Raw genomic sequence first — 21,453 nt, 5'->3', positions numbered from 1 at the left:
TTTTTTATACATCACCAGAAGCATCAACAGACTACTTTATTCATCTTTAGATGAGAGTCTTTTTCCCTCTGTCTAGATGGGGCAGTAGATTACTTAGGCAAGGAAATGGGAGCAGGAGAATCAGGAGCAGAAGTAAACAAGTCAGCCTGTCTACTGGCTCACGTTCCTTTGAATCAAAGACCTAACAGAATTTGCTGTCTTTCTGGTGGCTTCTAACAGCATTAGGTAACGAGAGAGAATACTTTTATCTCTAGTGTCCCATCAGCAAACTGATTTTATAATGTGTGCATGTAATGTGTTCCAAAAGGCATTATCCTTTGGTAAGCAGTATGGCTAAATGTCTTTACACTACTTTATACTACTTTCAGCACTAACTTTTCCTCATTTAAAAAAAGTATCAATCTGCATTTTAGAGATCCTGAGATATAGTACCATACAAAGTTTTGAACGTGTTCATAAAAATCTAGTTTGAGGGGATACAGCTGAATTCCAGCCAAGTTTTCTAATAGAGAAGATCAAACCCGGTCCCAGCTCCCTTTAACTCCATAGCCCAAGCTGGCTGTATTTCTACAAAGTACATGCTGCCCTTAAAGAAAGTACCTATCCACTTATCCCATTTTTAGAAAGTCAGTGTTAAGACTGGTATTTGTAATGCTAAATTTATGTTATTTTTCTCCAGTTTTATAAGAAGGAAAGCTTCTGGTTTACCTATTATTAAGTAGACTCCTTAGGAATCACTAATTTGTATATTTTTAAAATTCCCTTCCCCTATGGTTTGTGCTTCCATCCACAGAATATTGTAGATGCAAGACCAAAGTGACCTGTAGGCTCTTTCTTTTTGAGTACTTCCACATTTGTTATCTGGCAAAAATTACTCCATCCCTCACTTTAGCATTAAGGTCACCCGTGCCATACCAAACAGTAGGTGTACAATTCCCAGGACTATGTTACATGGAAAACTGGGTTTGCCAAAAGAATTATTTCCTAAACACGGATCTTAAAGCAGGGATTCTGGATTTCCTAGGTTGGCCCAACATAATCAGAGTGGTCCTTTCGAAGTGGAGAAAGAGGCAGAGGGGATCAGAGTGATACAGTGGGAGAAACAGTTGGTTCAACATTGCTGGTTTTGAAGAGGGAAGATGAGAGCCATAGGTCAAGGGTGTGTGTGTGTGTGTGTGGCCTCCTGAAGCTGGAAAGTGCTGGAAGACAGACTTTCCTAAGAATACCGGTGTGCAGACATGTTGGTTTGCAAAGTGAGACATTTCAGATGTCTGATCTACAAAACTATATAATGATAATTGTGTACTGTTTAAAGCCACTATGTTTTTGGTATTCTATCAGCCACTGGAAACTAACACATCTTGTTTGTGAGATAGTTTACTATAAGGCTACCTAGATTATGGATAACTGAGAGACAAGAGTTTAAAGTATAAAACAACATCTTAATTCAGTAAAAATAGCCTTATAAAAGAATAGAAAACTATAGTCATGTAAAGAAAAACAAATAAACTTGACTTTATTGAAAAAAGTTTATGGACAATAGGACAGTATCAAGTGTGTAATAAGAAAATCCATAGAAAAGGAGAAAATATCTTCAAATCATGTATCTAATAAGGGTCTAATACCTAGAATACATGAAAAACTTTAATAATGAGACAAGCCTATTTGAAAAAGGACAAAAATATGATAGATCTTTATCAAAAGCATCTCTAAGCACCTGACCAATGAGCACATAAAATTTGGTAAATATTACTACTAAATAAACATAATTCAGAAATATAATGAGATACCAACTAGACTCACTGTGATAGCTATTTTTAAAAGCAAAACCATGAAGGAAATGGAATCTTCATCCATTATTGAAGAGAGCATGGTGATTCGGTACCTATGGAATACAGTTTGGCAGCTCCTTCAAAACTTAAATATAGAAATTCCATGCAACATGAGAACATAATTTTAAGTGAAATAAGTCAGACACACAAGCTTATATATCACATGGTTTCTATTATATGAGACTGAAAATATGCACACACACACACACACACATATACATACATATGGGAGCAAAATGGAAGATAGGTAAAAAGGGAGTGGGGAGAGGTTCATATGGTTCAATTATCTATTTCGTTGTTTCAAGAACATTTTAATATATATATGATAATTTGTTTCACTTTTACTGCTAGTTTCTTTTAGTTTATTGAAAAGGAATTTTTGTGCTAATCTGTTTCATCTTTGTAAAAGAGGATTTTTTTGTCTGTGCCTTACACCAAGTAACTACTTTGAAGATAACAATACAGTAAATTAACTTTTGTTACCCTCTTATTTTGTCATGAAATTTTGTTTTATTCTTTTATAAAATAAGAAACATTTCAAAACTCTGGTACATTTATAAGATAGGAGTTACTAATAATTTATAGGTTTTCTGAGTAATAAAACTATTCTACATTAAAAAGGCCAAATCAGTAGTATAAAAAAAAGAAACAAAGAAAAAGAAATCCCAGCCTTTTGTCAGCTCCTAAAAAAGACAAATACAAAAATTCCATATGACCCACCATATCTACTCCTAGGTATAAAGAGGGAAGAGGGAATACAGGGAAATGTATTTATGCAAAATTCATGTACACAAATATTTACAGAGGCAGTTTTCATAAAAGTGAAAACAACCCAAATGTCCATGAACTGATAATACAATAAACAAAGTATGTCTATACTATAGAGTATTATACAGCAATAATAAGGAATGGAGTACCGCTGTATGCTAGAAGATGAACAAACCTGGAAAACATTATGCTAAGTGACAAAAGTGAACACGGAGTCCACATATACCATAATATGAAGCATCCAGAAAAGGCAAATCCACAGAAAAGTAAAGGATTAATGGGTTAGGGATTTCACTCAGCTGTGCTACCTCCTGCCTTGCAAGTGCAAGGACCTGAATGTGATCCCCATAGCGCAGCAAAAAACAAAAGAGAAGAAAAGAATGGATTTGTGATTGACAGGGGCAGGAGGGAGTGGGGAATTGGGAATGACTTCTGAAAGACTGAAGATTTAGTTTTGCAGTGATAAAAGCATTCTGGAATTAGATGGTGGTTATATCTGTATAACATGGTGAATGTACTAACAATTATTACATTGTATGTTTTAGTGAATTTTATGTAATGCAGACTATCAGTAAAAATACACTATAAATCAGTATATAGTATTTTGCTACATATCAGTAAAAATCACTCTATATCACACACTTGTAGCTTAGAAGTATGCATCTAGAAGATATGTTTCAGAATTATGATTTATTTCAGTATAAAGGAAGTTAGAGTTATTTAAGTTGGTTAAAGAAAATTCAAGTTTAAATATCAACATTAAATCAACAGTCTTTAAATTCAGTAAAAGGGGTTTGCTTTGCCTTATTAGAAAATATTTCACAGATAATTCTAGTAATATTTTAATCTTCTAATGTATAATCATCAGCATTATTAAATAATCATTTTATTTTTATATTTACTAAAAATAATGTAATGATTAAGGCTCTCTGCTTCTCTATCAAAATACTGAAAAGATCAAACAATACATGTTGTCATAAGCTTATTCCAAGGTGTTACACTGTGCTACTGAGATCCAAGTTTCTGTGAAGATAAAATCTGATATATTTATCATTTTATATGTCTGCGATCAAAGAGGATTCATGTTTGTATTTCATAAAGGGGTATTTAACTTCATTGGGTCAATCTCGAATTCTGTATCTTTAAAGTATGTAAGAACTACTCTTCACCTCTTAACTAAAGGAAAATGAAGTATATACGGTAGAGCACAGAGGGATGTGGAACCAGCTGAGTACAAAGCCCCAAGCCTCCATTCCTTTCCCTCAGAAATATGAAGATCAAAATGCTATCCTGGAATACATGTCCAGATTTTGAAAGGAAGCTAGGATATTCAGGTGATAAGGTCTCATTTCTTTGCCACTTGTATTTGTATTAGAATGTCAGAAATATAAATTGGGGCAGTTTTTAAAATTGCAAATGTTGTAATGACTTTGTATGTTGATTTATAGTGTATTTTACATGCTGTATGTCTATTTTCCTGGTTATATATTATGTGTGAACTGATAAGTCTTCTAAAAAAATTTAAGTGTAGAACTGGGGATTTAGTGCAGTGGCACAGTGCCTGTCTAGCAAGCACAAGGTCCTGAGTTCAAGCCCCAGTGTGTGTAGGGGGAACTTTAAGTATTTTGGTCACATGGTCTAAATAACCAAAACCAGTCACCTGGTCCTAAGGAGTGATTTCCAAATCAGTCAGGATACATGGCAACCTTAATGTCTGAGAGTTCTTAAATGCATTTATTGGTAAGCATCTCCCTACTTGGCTTTTACTCGTGTGTACCACAATATACTTACCTACAGTAGATGCAGAAACAACCATGACTAGTTTTAGATATGTTGACTTAGTTTCCTAAAATCTTATTTTTGGTAGTGGGAATCAAACTCATGATGTTGCACTTGCCAGGAAGGCGCTGTGCCACTGAGCTACATCCCCGGCCCAAGTATGTATAAGTATTTTGAGGGAGAAATTATATATTACGTGTTTTTAGAATATATTACAATTTTTGGTTTGGTGTTGAGCACATGGAAGTCCAGCTTTTCCATTGCTTGGATAAAGTACCTGACACCCAACACTTGAAGGAGAGGTTTACTTTGGCTCACAGTTTCAGAGGACTTGTGTTCTCAAAGGCAGGAACACTATGGCAGAAGGGTGTGCTGCTGGCTTCACACTGTGCCAGAAAGCACAGTACAGGAGAAGACTGCCAACAAAAGATACACCTCTCAGGGACACCTGGTTCCCTCCAATGGGGCCCTGCCTCTGAACGGCACATCTGGCTACGAATATGAGTCAAGTAATCCACTCATGAGTGTAGCACCTCCATGATCCAGCCCCTCTCCTGGAGTCACTTACCCAGTTAATCTGACAGTCAACATTAATTGGCGCTTGGTAAATAGCCAAGGCAGATTTGGATCATTTTTACATTCTTGTACAAGAATAGTATATTGGGACTCTTCCCAAAGACACATGTGCGTACACACACATGCACAATGTGTACAGGACACGACAGAGGGAGGTTAATGAAGATATATCTGCTCATAGGGAGTTTTGTATTTACCTGCTATATAATCAACCATTTTTGTATATCATCCATAGAAAATTTTCAGAAAAGATGAACTATTAATTAAAATTATAGATCCTTGTGATGAAAAAAGTACTCAGGCAATATGGAGCCTATAGAGAAGGCTAGTTACAAGGTGGCACATCTCTCCTGTATTCTCTCCCCTACAGATTAGGATTACATGTCATTGGATTTCAAAAGATAGTTCTTAAGGAATAATTTTTGGAACATTAGCTTTAGAATCTTACAAAATATGAAATCTCTGATAACATACAAAGTTCTTCATTGGGAATAAAATACACTATAAAGAGTACCCTACATTTGGAATACATTTTCCAAAACAACAATGCAATTATGATCTCATTTCTTTCTGATAACCACTACAGGAGGTAAGGAAATTGTAAGAGTTGTGGCTAGAATTTGAGGCCCCTGACTAAATCAATCAACCCAATAGTCCTCTTATAATATAGTTCGTTCTTTCTCTTTCTCTCTCTCTCTCTCTTTCTTTATTGTTTTGTTTTTTGAGCCAGGGTCTCACTACGTAGTTAAGACTGACATGGAACTCACTATGTAGCCCAGGCTGGTCTCAATCCTCTTGTCTCAGCCTCCCCAGTGCTAGTGCTAGGATTAAAGGTGTGCATCACCACACCCTGCTTACAGTATTTTATATTAAAACTTTGTTCTTGAGATGTTTTTACTAGAAGAGAAAAACAATATACAAAGATCTGGAAAGTTCAACTACAATATAGGTGTGGAATTTCAGAGTAAATGTTACTTACACAAAAGAAAAAAATAACTCAGGAGAGTATTATCTCTTTGGGACTAGAGTATCTCCTAGATAGTATATTTATTTCTCATTCTAAATTTTCTTTCTTCCTCAATGTTTAATATTGGGAATAGAAGATAAAATATATCAATTACCTATCTTGCCCAAACTTCTATATTTGAAACTTTCAGATATTGGAAGAAGATATCTGTTGTTTCTCAGCTAAAGGTAAGCTCTCTCCCTTTATTTTGCAGCTTCTCCTTGCTGGTTTATTGTGGCTTTTACTACTACTCAAAGTGTGGTCTGTGACCCAGCTGTATCAGCATCCAATGGGGTCTCTTCAGAAAGGCAGGATCCCAACCCTCAAGCAGCTGCACAATAAGAATTTGCATTCAACAAGACACAGTAACCTGTGAAGTAACTTCTGGCCCATTCTTTGAAAAATTAAGCACTCCATTTCTAGCACCCTTGATCTCTGTTTACCTTCTGGCTTTCTCCCTTTCTCCTCTCCCTCTCCCTCTCTCTCTCAACAACCTAGGTAGGGTTCAATATTGAGACAAAATAAGAAAAAAAATTCTCTCTGTTCCCTACCTTCAGTGACAGATAGCTTTTTTAACTATTAGACTATCTCCCTTTTCTTTGGTTACCATAATTATGGAATGAACTCTATTGCCCTGCTCTCTTTATTTTTATGTTTAAATTCACTTAGTTCCTTTTTACAACTCTTAATTTCACTTCCTTGACAATGTAGTTGGAACACATAAAGGGTACTTTTTGCACAGTCACAGATGTACATAGGTAATTTCAGTGAGGGTAGATCTGCCTTTCTTTTTAAAGTTTTTTTAGTCCATGTTTTCAGTACATAATGATTGCATTACATTCCTCAAAGGGAGTTGGTAGATGTGCATAACACACCTTAATTCCTTTTCTCATCTCCTTCCCCTCCTATCTTAATTCCTCTTTTCATCTCCTTCCCTTCCTCTCCCTCCATTTCTTTGGTCCCTTTCCCCCTTTTTGTTTTTGGTACCTTGGATCCAAACTCCAGTCCTTGCACTTGCGAGGCAGGCAGTGCCACCACTGAGCTAAATCCCCCGGCTCTGTCCCTTTCCCATTTGCTAAAGACTTATCTCCCTATTTGGGATTATCTACCTTTTATTTTTCTTTTTATTTATATTTTGGATCATATAAGAGAAACCATGTGATATTTAAGCCTGTGTGTCTGATTTATTTCACTTAACATTATGGGTCCATTTTTGAAACTTCCACAGTTCTATATTGGTTGGAAAATGAGTACTCTTAGTAGCATTTCCTGACTGCCAGTTTTTGTGCCCCTGCTGTTATCCTGCTTCTAATTCAAGGTCATGCACATATCTATATTCTTGCTTTGGTAGCTGTATTTATAGGAATGGGGGCACCGTGGGTAGGGAAAGATAGGTTGAAGGCCTCACTGAGCTTTATTAAAAATTAATGAACAGCTCTGAACTCTGCAGCCAGACTCAAACAATTAGGAAGACAAAAACAAAGAACTAAAGACCAGGAAGTTCCTAGGCGGCACAATTAACAAGAATCTCAAATTTCCCCTTCCTTTAATAGTTTAGCCTAAACTTCCTATCCATAAGGACTCCACCTCTAAATTTACCCTCCATCAAAGGACAGGGAAAGGTCCCAGGCTGAAAGGAATTCAAGGTTAGGATGAAAGAAAAGTCAGGGAGCCAATCAGATTACAGGAGCCTATATGTGGGACAAGGATCTCAATAAATGGAGCTGCAAACAAAAAAATCCATGAGTTATTGACTTTTGAATACTTGCTACTTATGGCCAGGGAATTAGCTCAGTGGTGCTGCTGACTGCCTCACAAACACAGGGTCCCAAGTTTGATCCCTGTACCATTCAAAATAAAACAATTACTCCCTGCTTATCCAGAGTATCTGTTGTACCATATCTGTTCTCTCTCCCTCTCCTGTCTCCCTGTCCCTCTGTCCCTCTGTCCCTCTGTCCCTCTCTCCCTCTCCCCCTCTCCCTCTCTCCCTCCCCCTCTCTCCCTCCCCCTCCCTTCCCTCCCCCTCCCTCTGTCTCTCTCCCTCTCTCCACCCTTTCCCTATCTTCAATTAAATGGTCTTTTATTTTAACTGCTTTAGTTCTGTTACTAACTCTGGGTTTAGGATTGCGGGGAGCTGTGTATTCCAGCAGAGCAGTGGCTTGGCATCCACCTTTGGACCTTACAGTGTGACATAGCGTGGCATGGTGTACAACCCTCCCCAGGTGTTACATATTGACCTACACCTAGCCAGTGTACTCAGTGCCTCCTTGAGCACTTTTGCAACCATGAGAAACAATTTGGCATCTCTGCAGAAATATCCCACGTTCACAAACACAGAATTCATGAAAATAAAACACAGCCTGTGGAAGCCTTTGAGCCTTCAATCAGCTACATGTCAGACCCCTCAACAGACTTGCTGGAAATGAAGGAAAGGAAGAAGCAGTCAACTGAAGTTAACCATCCCATGTTAGAGAAAAGCTTAGGATGTCAAGGAACAAGGCAACAAAGCAAAACCAAATCTCCCTCTTCATTTTAATGACTTTCTGAAGGAATTTCAACCAGTAAGGTTTGAGTGTTAAGATATTGTGCAGTTTACTCAGTACCACAGCCCACTCACCTGTATGGATTTTGAGCAATCTGCTCACTGGTGATTGGATGTTGTGCTATTCATCAGGTCTGCCTCTTATGAAGAAAAATGAAGAGCATAAAAGAAAAGAACCACAGTGAAAATGGGGGTGTGCTGAAAGGTTAATGTGTTCTTCAGCCTACTTCAGATAGATCACTGAGCAGCCACAATCTGTTTATCTGATGTGTGCAGAAAGAACTGTCGCACTTCACCTTTGGAAATGGGCCATTACTCCTGGTGACAGATTATGAATTGTGGAATCTGGCCGGCACCTGGCCTGACAAAGAAGAGTCCATAAATCAAACTCAAAACAGAAGTACATGACTAAAATCCTTGAGTTCTTCAAGGGTTTGAAAAAGGACATCTAGGGTGCAAATCAGCCCACAGGAGTGTGTGTGTGTTGTGTGGTGGCTGTTGATTTTCCAAATGCCACTATTAAGGATTTACAAGAAAGTATTTTTAATCTTTTCATTAGGTGAAGTGTTCTGCTTCCCCATGGAATGGACTGAGATAGCCAAGTAGGGAGTTAGTGTAGAGAGTGGCTGGGATAAAGATTTTTGTCTTTAACAGGAAATTGCTTTGAACCTTCTACAGGAAGAGAGAATTGATCAATTCTTTTGACAAAAAGCATGAATAGTTGATTTTCCAGCATCACTGTTGGCTCATTTTGCAAATAATCTGAAAACAGGCCTACAACTTTATAGATCTGTGAAATAGCCACAACTTGCTATATAATAGTACAAAAATTGCTAAATGGATGAGAATAAATGAAAAGGAAGGTTTAGGAGCATATGAAATTAGCCAGATAAATGTCAACTACAATAAAATGCTGATTCATAAATGCCACTGAGGGAAAGTAATCGAAACTCCTTATTAGAAGATGGGCTCCAATTTTTTGTTTCATGATGTAGGAATGAAACAAGTTATTTTAAAACTGTTATCTAAAATTTTTTTTCAGTGTCCTCCCAAGGCCTGCAAATGTTAGTGATCCTGGAGAAGGGTACTGGCAACATTTAAAAGATAGTGCTGTATTACAATTATTCCTGAGTTGATAACAAGTTTATTACTAAGGATTGAGAGAGACGCTTTAGTTTTCATCACACCCAGTCTTTACTTCAGAGGCTTGGGATAAATCTTTATCCCTACCGCCCCCTCCACTGTTACTCGATGAATAACAGTTCGTAGGAAAGCACCAAAGGATTTATACATTCTCAAGGAGAGAAATGAGGCAAGGCAAATTCATAGATAATTACTATAATGACACCAGCATATTTTAAGATATTATTTTAAAAATCATTAGGCATGTTTTAAATATACCATGTTCAGAAAGTGGAGTTAACTTTTATAAGAATAAAAGATATGTTCAATTTTTTGTTCTGATAAAATACCATCTATAATAACATATTCTGCTTATCTAATGGCTACCTTAGGGCTTTTTGGAATTCTGATAAATTTAGATGATTTCAAATATGAAGTACTGTATTATGCTTTTTCTAGTTTATTATGAATATCAATGACATAGGTTCTCAGGCCATATTAGTTTCTCTCTTTCTGTGAAAACAACTTATTTACAACTCTTCTAGTCACGTAGGACTCTTACCAACATTTTTCCACTACTGGGGCATTGAGACCCACATGTCGGGCCACCTGCAGACTTTATTCCAAGGGCTGCCTCTCATTGTCTCTGGCAAAGAAGCACAGTTGACAGGAAAAAAAGGTTCATTAAGAAGTGCTGGAAAGACTAGGAGCATTTAGGGAGATAAGCCGTTATATGTTTCCCCTTCCATTCAGTACAGAAATCCCTAAGGTGCAAACAAACATCTTTCCTATGTCGTTTATGACTGCCCTGCACACCAGCCTCCAGATCCAGACCTGGGAACATCTGTGTTCTGAACCCCATGAGGCACATCTCCGCTAGTGTGGGGCTGTGTCCAACATGAAACACAGCAAATGAGGCTTTTCTGGATGTTTTCTAGTCATATTCATTTCTTGTTCATTAGTTAAAAGTGCTCTGTTGAAGATATACTCCTAAGTGAAATAAATAAGTCACACGTGTAAATACCGAATAGTTTCCCTGGTGTGAATAATCTGCAATTATACATAAGATCCTAATAAGATTACTGACATTTAGAAATGGGAAGAAAGGAGCTAAAGGTGTAGGGAAGGTGGGATGGGTAGGGGAAGGGTAATAAGGGAAAAGAAAAAAATGTGAGATAATGAAAAGATGAAAATAAAGTGTTTGTAGATGGGGAGGGGAGGAGGGGGTGAAGGGAAGACAGGGGTAAGGGGAAAAAATGAGAATCAAGACTTGTCTTATAGAGGTACAAGATCTCAACAATGAATGTAACTGTACTGTATCCCTAAAATGTACTAATAAACTCAAAGCTGAAAAAAAAGTGCTCTGTTATCTGAATGTTAAAAATGGCATATAGTTTCTCTTTGTTAAGACAGTTTCTCCAGTCTTTGATCTGTTTTCTGCTGATTTTAGTAGGGGCCTAGATCTTACCATATTAGCAGCAGTACACATTTCAGTATAAAAGAAACCGAATTTGTAATTGTGTGGGTTAATTTTAGGGTACCTACTGAGGTCTATGTGAAGTGAATAACAAACATGTTTTATGTCTCATCACACCTAGTACAAGTTTAAAGCGTTAGAAAATTCTAGGTATCTTGATATTTAGTCTGTTGAAAAAAGAATGTTAAGTCTGCCCTGCTTTGATTTTTCACCTTGATATTACTTCACTATTTCCTTCTAACATTTGTCCAAAGAAAATGACTGCCAGCCAGGGATTTAGCTCAGTGGTGCCACTGCCTGCCTTGAAAGTACAAGGTCCTGAGTTCAATCCCTGGTACAAAAAAAAAAAAAAAAAAAAAAGAAAAAAAGACTGCCAGACAGGTGTTTTAGAAAACCAGTGATTCGACAATTGATCATCACTGAATTGTCAGGCCTTCTGTAAGCTAGCCAAAAGTATTTTTTCATCCTAAAAAATCAATTTCTTCCCTTCAGAAATAATTACATATTGAAGGTTATTATGGAAACACATCTTTATACACATAAAATTAGTGACTGAGTTGCTTATTCTATGCATAAGGCATCATGTTAAATTGTATAGAAGAAAAAAAACTTCCAGGTACATGGAGTATGAAAGGTGAGATACAAATTCATAAGAATCTTAACTATATCCAATAAATAAAGGTTCATATAAAAATGTTCAGAAAGCTCATGTAGGGGCATGGGATTTAGCTCAGTGGTTTTGCTGCCAGCTTTGCAAGCACAAGGTCCCGAATTTGATCCCTGGTACAAAAAAAAGCAAAGCAAAGCTCATGTAGAAAGATGGGTAAAAAATGCATTTCAAATGGATGAGTAGCTTTTGATTAAGAAGTAAAAAGGACACAAAGTCTCCATCTGTTAATTCTTCCAAATCCTCAAAACAGTGGAGCAGAAATAAGAGAAAATGCTCTATTATTTTTTTAATGTGAGCTAATACGGAATTAATGTCAAAACCTGGGAAATTTAGTTGTTTAAAATATTAATAAAACCAAAATAATTATTGGTAAATTTGATAAAAGATATATAGGAACTATAAAAGTTATAAAACAATGCTGAGAGAAATTAAAGAGTCCTAGGCACATGGAAAGATTTTGTAGCTTGGTGTGGTGGCAAATGCCTGTAATCCCAGCACTCTGGGAAGCTGGGGCAGGAAAATTACAAATTTGATCCCAGCCCTAGCAATTTAGCAGGTAACTGAGAGTACCTCAGTATGCAAAATCAAAAAGGGACTGGGGACGTAGGTCAGTATAAAAAGCCTTAGGTTTGGGCTGGGGATTTAGCTCAATGGTTTGGCCACCTGCCGCCTCAGGTTCAATCCCTGGTAGGGGGGGGGGAAGGGGGGATGAGAGAGGGAGAGAGGGAGGGAGGGAGAGGAAGAGAGGGGAGACAGACATAGATATTGTATATACTGTTTTCACTAATGTTATCTATTGTATGTGTCATATAGGACATTGGAACACATTTAGAAGTTCACAGACATACATATGTGGAAAACTGACTTCAGCAAAAGCTGTTGGAAACTCAGGATAGTCAATATGTAAAGAATGAATGCCTCAAGCCTTAATTTGTCATTTGTAACAATCAAGACATATCATGTATCTAAATATAAGAGCAAAACTTATAAAACTTCTAGAAGAAAATATATTTTAGAAATTTTAGATTAAAGATTTTTGTAAGTAAAACAAAGAATATGAATTATAAAAGAAAACAAATCAAAGTGAATTTCACTGAAATTTAAAACTGGTGCTCTTTAAAGGTAACTATTAAGGAAATTAAGTTAGCCACAATGAGAAACATTTAAAAATCACATACACATAAACATACACACAGACTTGTACACAGAATGTATAAAGAGTAATTTTTAAGTTCTACATATACTAAGACCAACAATCCAATAAAAATGTGGGCAAAAGATTTCAACTATGAGGGTCTCTCCTGTACAATTCAGATTGTTTTATAGCCTCCCTTTGACTCAACAGATGTTAAAAGGATCCCAAGTAGTGATTCTAAAGATTTCTTCAGACGTTGCTAAAGGTCCCACAGAGGCAGAATTGCCTCAGATAAGAACCACTGATCTAATGCTTTACAAAGATAATATGGCAAACCTATATAGCCTATAATAACAATCTAAAAACTGCAGAGAACAATAGTTTGGCTAAATTATAGAATATGCAATTATTAGTAATATAGAAATATGACATTACAGCTGTATTAACGCCAGCATTGTGGTGTTTTGCTTACCATAGCTATCAGATAGCTTTCTTTTCACATCAGCAAACATGATGAATTCAGTTTTGTTCTTTTTGCTCAAGATTGCTTTGGCTATTCAAAGCATATGGATTTTGCTTTTGTAGTTCTATATAAATATGATTCTTTTACTACTTATATGCAAATGTCATTGGATTTTTTAGAGGGTGCATTGAATCTATAGGCTCCTTTGGATAGATAGGATGGATATTTTAACAATATCAGTTCTTACAATAAATGAACATAGATACCTTTCCATTTGTTTCTCTTCTCTTCAATTAAAAAAAAATGTTTTACTTTTTTCAGTGCATAGATGTTTTGCTTCCCTGGTTAAATTTTTTTATGATTAAATATTGTATTTATTTCTTTAGCTATTCTACATGGGATGGGTTTATTTCTTTTTTAGATAGTTCATTATTAGTGTGTAGAAATGATACTGAGTTTCATATTTGGTTCTGAACATTGCAGTTTTACTGAATTTGTTCTAACAGGTTTTAGGTGGACTGTATGGCTTTTTATTTATAAGATCATGTCATCAGCAAACAAAAACAATGTAATTTTTTCTTTTCTGATTTAAATGTGATTTCTTCCTTTCTTTTGTCTTACTACTCTGGCTTGGACTGTAAGTACCATGTTGCACAGAAGTGTTTAAAGTTGCAATCTGTGTGTGTGTGTGTGTGTGTGTGTGTGTGTACGTATATGATCACACAGGAAAGGATTTCACCTTTTCTCCAGCTAGCACAATGTTAGCTGTAGGCTTGCTATACATGGTCTTCACTGTGCTGAAGAACTCTCCTTTTATACCTAATTATTTGAGGTATTTTTTTTCAATCACAAAAGGATGCTGAATTTTGTATGTCTCTTTTTAAAACATATATGAAGGTGATCATGTTTTTCTTTCCTTCATCCTGCTAATGTAATATATCATATTTATTGATTTTTCAACATTAAATCATTCATCCCTCTTTTTCAGAAAAAAATCCCATTTCATCATAGTAAATAAAACTTGTTTTTTTAAATTCAGTTTACTACATTTGTTGAGGATTTTTACATCTAGATTTATCATGAATATTGGCTTATACTTTCTTTTCTTGGAGTGTCCTTATCTGACTTTGGTATAAATGTATTATTTTGTCTCTCTAAATTAAAAACAAAAACTAAAAACAGAAACAAAGAATTGCTAAATACATGGCTAGAGATTTAGTTTAGTGGTGGAGTGCCTCCATAGTGTGTGCCAGGTCTTGGGTCTTGCAAGGAAAGAAAAAGAAAAAAAGCAAGCCAAAACAAACAAACAAACAAAACAAAAACCAAAACTAAGTGTGGAAAATAGAAAAATAGGAATATGGCTAAATTATTTTAACCTGTCTCTGGGAGTGAGCTGCTGAGCACAAGTTTCTTTTTAAGAGTACATTTTGATGTGTGCTATTATAAAATGTTTCTAAGTGAAGGAAATTAAGAATTGCTCTAAGTATGTGAGGTAATGCTTATGTATCTCAAAACATGTTGTGCACTTTATATAGATATTATTTTGTCCATTATACTCAAAAAACAAAAAAGTGAATGAGCATATTAGTTGACTAAATTTGCATATTTTAAAAAATTTCTCAAAAGAATTCAGTTTTTGTGAGTTCTGTGAGGTAACTTGGCATATGTGTATCATGTCAGAAGAAAAACTGCAATGAAATTTGAAATACAGAAAGTTCAATAACCCAAATAGAAAAGAGTTTGCTTACAGAAGTGAGAAGATAAATAATTCAATAGAATAAGAGGCAAAGAGAAAGATCTGGCATTTAAAAAAATTTACTAAGCCTTTAAGTATAAAAAGATGCTCTGTTTCCCTAAAAATTAAATGATTATGTAATAATTTCATTAATTACATTTGAAAGATAATATTTTCCACTATCTTGGCAAAGAAAATTCATTTTAAATAAATTAATAACAAAGTTGGACATGGTAGTGCCTGTAATCCCAGCTACTTAGTGGGCCGAGGCAGGTGGATTGCAAGTTCAAGGCCAGCCTGGGCAACTTAGTGAGATTCTACTTTAAAATAAAAAGTAAAGAAAGTGTTGGAATGTTACTCAGTAGTAGAGGCCCATGAGTTCAATTCCAAGTATTGCAAACAACCCACCAAATGCCTAAACTGAAAAACTTTCTTTAAGTCATTCTCTCCTGATCCAAACATCCTACTTCTAGACACTAAATCTCCTTGACTATTCATATAAGTACATGTGCAAGGACTGTGCTGCAATATCTTAAAGATAATACAGTGTAGACATAACTTGATTTGGAACTAGTAAACCTGGCAACTGTCTATAACAATTCTATATATTACATGAATTAGATCTATATAGGATAAGGTAATGAATTTAATGATGTGAAAAATGTCTCTAAGTAAAAACTACAATTTTAGAAGAGTACACTCATTATCACATTTTGGTTAAAAGCATACCTACAAAGAGATATAAAAAGTTCTGAAATGCTAAACATCAAAATTTTATAGTGGCTATCCATGACACATTGTAAAACTTTCATTTATCTTTTATGTACATACACTCATTACTTTTTTTTTAACTCTTGTGTATGCACAGTTTTACTACTTTGACAATATTAAAATGTATCCTGTTGTAAAATTTACTTTAAAATTTATTTTTCAAGAATCTCAAAATCAAAGACTTGGATTTTAAGTAGTAGCTTTGGAATCTTAATAGAATTTATAAAGACCTTAAAGGCAGTAAGATAATAATAGAATACTATGTATTTCTTTAAGGAAAATGATACAGTATTTTATTTTGATTCCTAATGTCAATTAGAGTTGGCATGTTATTGCCTGCCTGCCTAAGTACAACTAATTATAAAGCAGCAAACAAAAAATCTATAGTTTTCCACATGAACAGAGTATGTGAATTATTTATATATATATATGCTAAATAGGTCATATTTTATCCAATTTGTCAACAGTTCATCCAATTCTTGACATGAGATAATGTTTAATGATGTGCCAAGAAATTCTGGAAGTACTCTATCTAAAATCATCTAAGCATTAATAAGAGCAAAAGTTATAGCAACACACTAAATATAACCAAAACGTAGAACAATATTTCTCCCTTTTCTATCATAAAGTAGATAAGTTTAGCTCACAGAAATACAATGTAGGGAGCAATGGAGAAGTTTTCATGGCATTCCTTGATAAATGGTACCACTGCCAACTTCAACAAATTCCCAAGATATTTTAAAATGAGCAATTTGATTGTCAGCTCCAATAAAACGTTTTATTTATGCAAAGGCAGTCAGTCTTCGGTATATGGTAGAAAGTTTATTCCTCTATTCTCTTGTGTCAGAGTGACTCAGCTGTCCTACAGTCATCCCAAGCAGTGTGTGTGGTTTCCCCTTCCTGAAAGTCCAAGGTCAAAATCATTTCAAACATTTGTCTTCTTCTTTGGACTACCCTTAATGCTCTCTTGGTCCATATGCTTAAGAAAATTCAATAAACAGTGTTGGAATTACTCCACTAGTTAGGGTCTATTTACTAAGAAATGTTTGATTTTCCACAAAATGTAGTAGCAATTTATACTGTAGATTTCTTTTCTGATTGCCTTCCCATCAGGCCAAGAATTGCTACAGTATTTGGTGTTTAAAGAATAACAGTGCTCACTTCGGCATCACATATACTGAAATTGGAATGATACAGAGAAGATTAGCGTGGGACCTGTGCAAGGATGACAGGCAAATTCGTGAAGCGTTGCATATTTGAAGGGACAGCAGGGGTGTGGAGAAAAAATGAGAACCAAGACCTGTCATGTAAAGGTACAAGATCCCAGTGATGAATGTAACTGTACTGTATACCTAAAATGTACCAGTAAACTCAATGAGAAAAAAAAAAGAATAACAAAGAGTAAGCATTCAACTAAGAGAATGGCTCATTTTATGTGGTATATGGAGAAATAACTTGATACCATTTCACAGTTTGATTCTAAGAGGTAGAATATACTTGCCCCGTACTAGGAACAAAAAAACAGACTTGTTTAAAAATCTGAGATCTTTTGCAGGAAACAACTTATTTATTCAGCATATTTATTATTATAAAAACACTATTCTGGAAGCTTAGAAAATAAGAAAAACCATGCATATCCTTATTGCTTTAATATATTTTCCTACGTCCAACCTTTATGCATATAAACATTTTTTGACACAATTCAATCATTGCATATACACTTTTATATCTGATTAAATCCATTTTCCAAATACGAAATTGCTTGTCAAAAGCAACTTTCTTCTTCAATATGATACAGCCATTTTAAGAGGGAAGGGGAGGAAAAATATGTATAATTTAATCAACTACTTAAATATTTAAATTTTTATAGAATATTCTGGAATCTTAACAGGGGTTTGAATCTTTTACATGTATTTTTTTATTTTATTCTCGTTAAGTGACTCTGAGTCAAATCCATGGGTTGCAGTCTACAACACATTATAATATTCCTGCTAAAGTACTTTTATTTTAAAATTTTTTAAATTGCAAAATTTTTATTCATTTAATTTCTTAGGTAATTGTGCCATTTCCCCTTTTTCATTTATAATTTTAGTTTCCTCCTCCCCCTCCTTTTATTCCTGGTAGCAATGTTTTGCATTTATTAAAGGTAGAAAAGAAACAGGCTCTGTAGAGAAAATTTGGGCTAAGTAGGAAAAGAAATACACCCTACAGCATTAGAGCAGACTACTATGAAAGGACACAGTAGCCTCCTTTTATTGATGTTCTATTGATTAGTGGGTTTTCTCCTCTTTTTTTTTAAGAACTAGTGTTTTGACTGCTGAATAATTTCATAATTTTGTAATTTCTCCTTTGATTTTTACTTTATTCACTTGACTGCTTTATACTTATTATATGTGGTCAATCTTGATTTTTAACGTGAAGACACATAGAAATTATTAAAGCACACTTCTGAATGTGTCTGTGGAAATGTTTCCAAGATGACTTGCATGTAAGCCAGCGAACTCTGTGTGTGTGCATGTGTGTGCATCTGCACTAATCATGAGTGGTACCATCCAACAGGCTTGTAGTCTGGATGAAATACACACACTCTGTCTCTCTCTCACATATACACATACAAAAGGAAGAAGTTGGCCTATATCTGCAAGCTTAGTTCCATTTGAGCAGGTGTCTCTTACTACTGCTATCATCTGTGGACATCAGACTTCTCCAGTCTTTCCACAGGGACTCACATCGTGCACTCTGCAGGGAGTTTCCAGACCATTAGCCTCAGACTGGCACTGCACTCTTGAGTCTTCCAGCTTCTTGGACGTGCTCTCCTCTCCAGTGTGCAGACCACTGTAGACTACCTTGCCTCTGACTCTATAAGTCTGTCTAATAAATCCCCTTTCCTCTAGAGAATGCACAGTACACTATATTATTCTACTTTTAGCATCTTTTATTCACTTTTAGCTTCTTGAGTTAAAAACATTCAGAGATATAGAGGAAGACAGTGGTGGACCAAGACCTTCCAACAACTGTCTCCCCATATGCAAATACATTTGCACAACTCTTAATGCACCAAACTACTTTCACAAGAGAGAAAAATCTACATGAGAGGAGACAGTGTCTGATTCTAGTGTTGAAATAAGAAAAGGCCCATTAAAGATGGGAGGAAGAAAACAGTTGCCTGTGTCAGTTCTTCCAACTCCACACAACACATCATGGAAAGAGTGTGGATGTATGCTTGGGGAAGGCAAAGGGAATTAAGTCCAGGCTTTAGTCTTAGAACCAAGTAGCGGGCTCACCATAGTGAAACCCAATAGCAGTGAGTCCCATGACATCTGGGCTAAGGGAGGAAGCCTCCATTCATTACCCAACCTTAGGTAATATATCACAAAGACTCCATCTTTTGCAGAGCAGAACAGGGAAATAAGTACAAGACTTTCCTTGGAACTCACTGCCATGTAAAGCGAACCCAACATTGGGGAACCACAATGGCAGCGTGTTTGGATTTGTCCTGGTGCAAAGCAGAGATTCAAAGCCCCAGTCAGATGGAATGTGTTATTGCCATCGTGAACTGCAGCTGGCTGTAATGGGCTCAGGCCACGACTACCCCAGAGGAACAGGTGATTCTAGCACCATGGCTCTGAGTCCTGACCCTTTGCTGCAAAGGTGTTGGCAGGCTGTGGGCTTTGGGGTAATGAAGCCTAAGGTGTTAGTAGCCATGGTAATCCCATCCCTTCCCCTTCCCTCCCCTCCTGCAACTCAAGACAGCCCATCATGGAGTCACTGTCCAACTGAGGAAAGAAGAGGGAGGAAGGTGTCAGGTCATTGCATAGGAACCAGGGACCAGATTTTTCCATGGTGTGGTTCAGTGCCAAGCAGAATCCTTGAGTAAGTGACCAGAGGTCAGTGACTGCAGCTGACATACCTGGGCCTGCCCTGGTTCCAGGCAGAGGCTTGTGGGGAACAAACATCCTTATTAGACACCTTCCATCCACCCTGAATAACATGCTATCTGTGGATTTGGGACAAACTGACACCAGCAGTATCTTCTAGTGCTGCAAGAAATGCAATACAGCAGCTATGCACCCACGGCAAACTTGGACTTAGGGTGCCATCTAATGCTGAAGTAGTAGCAATGCCCACAGGCTTACAGAAAATTAGCAACCAGTTTAGGATTTCTAGTATGGAGAAATAAAGGCAGACTGTGAACATGAGAGTAAACACTTAATTGTTCAGTGTGCAGATGTCACACTCCAACAGGCATCCCAAAGTTTTAAGTAACCAGGACCTCAAGTAACCAACAGAATAAGGTGCCAGAAAACAAACCATACAGCAATGAGTATGCGTGAACTGTTAGATAATTTAAAATAGCTGTCTTAAGGAATCGTAAAGACCAAAAAAATATCCTCAGAGAAACAATTGAAAACTTTGTTACAAAAAAAATCAACAGAATGAAGTAATTTGAAAAAAATCAAACATCCTTGAAATGAAAAGTGCACTTTTAAAAATTCATGCTAGAAGACATCGATAGCAGAACACATCAAACAGAAGAAGGAAGCAGTAAAATAAAAGAAAAAAAAAGAGGAAAAATAAAGAATGCTTACAGGATCCTTAAGATAGCACTGAAAAAAAATCAAATATTTGGATGACTAGATTTCATATGGGCTTGACAATGCCAAAGGGTAGAAAATTTATGCAAAGAGAAAATAAAAGATAACTCCCCAAACCTAGAAAAAATACAGATATTCAGATGTAGGATGGTCAACAATCACTAGTTAGATTTGGCTCACCCAAGTCTATCCCAGATATGCAATGAAACTCTCAAAGGTTTAAGACAGTAACAGGATTCTCAAAGCAACAAACAAGGGTACACAAGTTTGCCTGGCTACAGATTTTTCAGCAGAACATTATAGGACAGGAGGGAGGATAGTGCTATTTTCACAGTGCTGTAGGGCCCTGCTAAATAATGATACTGAACCCAGCAAAGTTAAAAGATACTCGCACAAGAACAAAAGCCGTTTTTTTGTTTGTTTGTTTGTTTTTGGTACCAGGGATCCAACTCAGGAGAACCACTGAGCTAAATCCCTGGCCCTGAAATTTCTTCAACTGGAGAAAATAATGAGTAAAAAGAAAACTTCAGAGACTATAAAGTTGATTTCGAACAGAAACTATACTGGAAAATTCAGGAGGCTATATAATATGTTGTCAAAGAGATCTTTAGTATGAAGACTAAAGACTAATACAATTAAAAATAACCAATATATTAAGATGAAGGCAACACAGATGTAAAATGCTACATCAAAAATTTAAAATATAAAGAGAAATGGGATGCAAGTATAGAGTTTTTAATAGTATTCTTTTGCCTTTTAATTTTTTCCTTATATTTATATTTAATATTGCTTTCATTTTAACAGGTTGTTACAATAAAAGATGTTCTTCAAGCTTTAAAGTAACTGCAAAGCAAAAACATAATATACTGGAAATAATAAACATGGACTCAAAAAATACTACCAGATAAAATTTACAACAGGAGACTGTAAGCAAGGGAGAAAACAAAAGAAACTAAAAAAAAAAAAAAAAAAAAAAAAAAAA

The 21,453-nt window shown here is 35.9% G+C and overlaps 1 protein-coding gene and 1 non-coding gene across 4 annotated transcripts in view; one reads left to right on the top strand and one right to left on the bottom strand.

Annotated features, from left to right (window-relative positions):
• Tpk1 (thiamin pyrophosphokinase 1) overlaps positions 1 to 21,453 on the bottom strand; it is a 360,539-nt gene that overhangs the window by 25,914 nt on the left and 313,172 nt on the right. The window lies entirely within an intron of this gene.
• On the top strand, positions 17,030 to 17,136 carry LOC117286424. The gene has a single exon (XR_004517596.1). It is a non-coding gene; the product is annotated as a U6 spliceosomal RNA (small nuclear RNA).

This window comes from Fukomys damarensis, unplaced genomic scaffold (genome assembly GCF_012274545.1).
Source record: "Fukomys damarensis isolate Sample0158 unplaced genomic scaffold, DMR_v1.0_HiC HiC_scaffold_16, whole genome shotgun sequence".
Classification (NCBI taxonomy): Eukaryota; Metazoa; Chordata; class Mammalia; order Rodentia; family Bathyergidae; genus Fukomys; species Fukomys damarensis.
The sequence above is the reverse complement of the archived record's forward strand: the minus strand, read 5'-3'. Positions and strand labels throughout refer to the sequence as shown.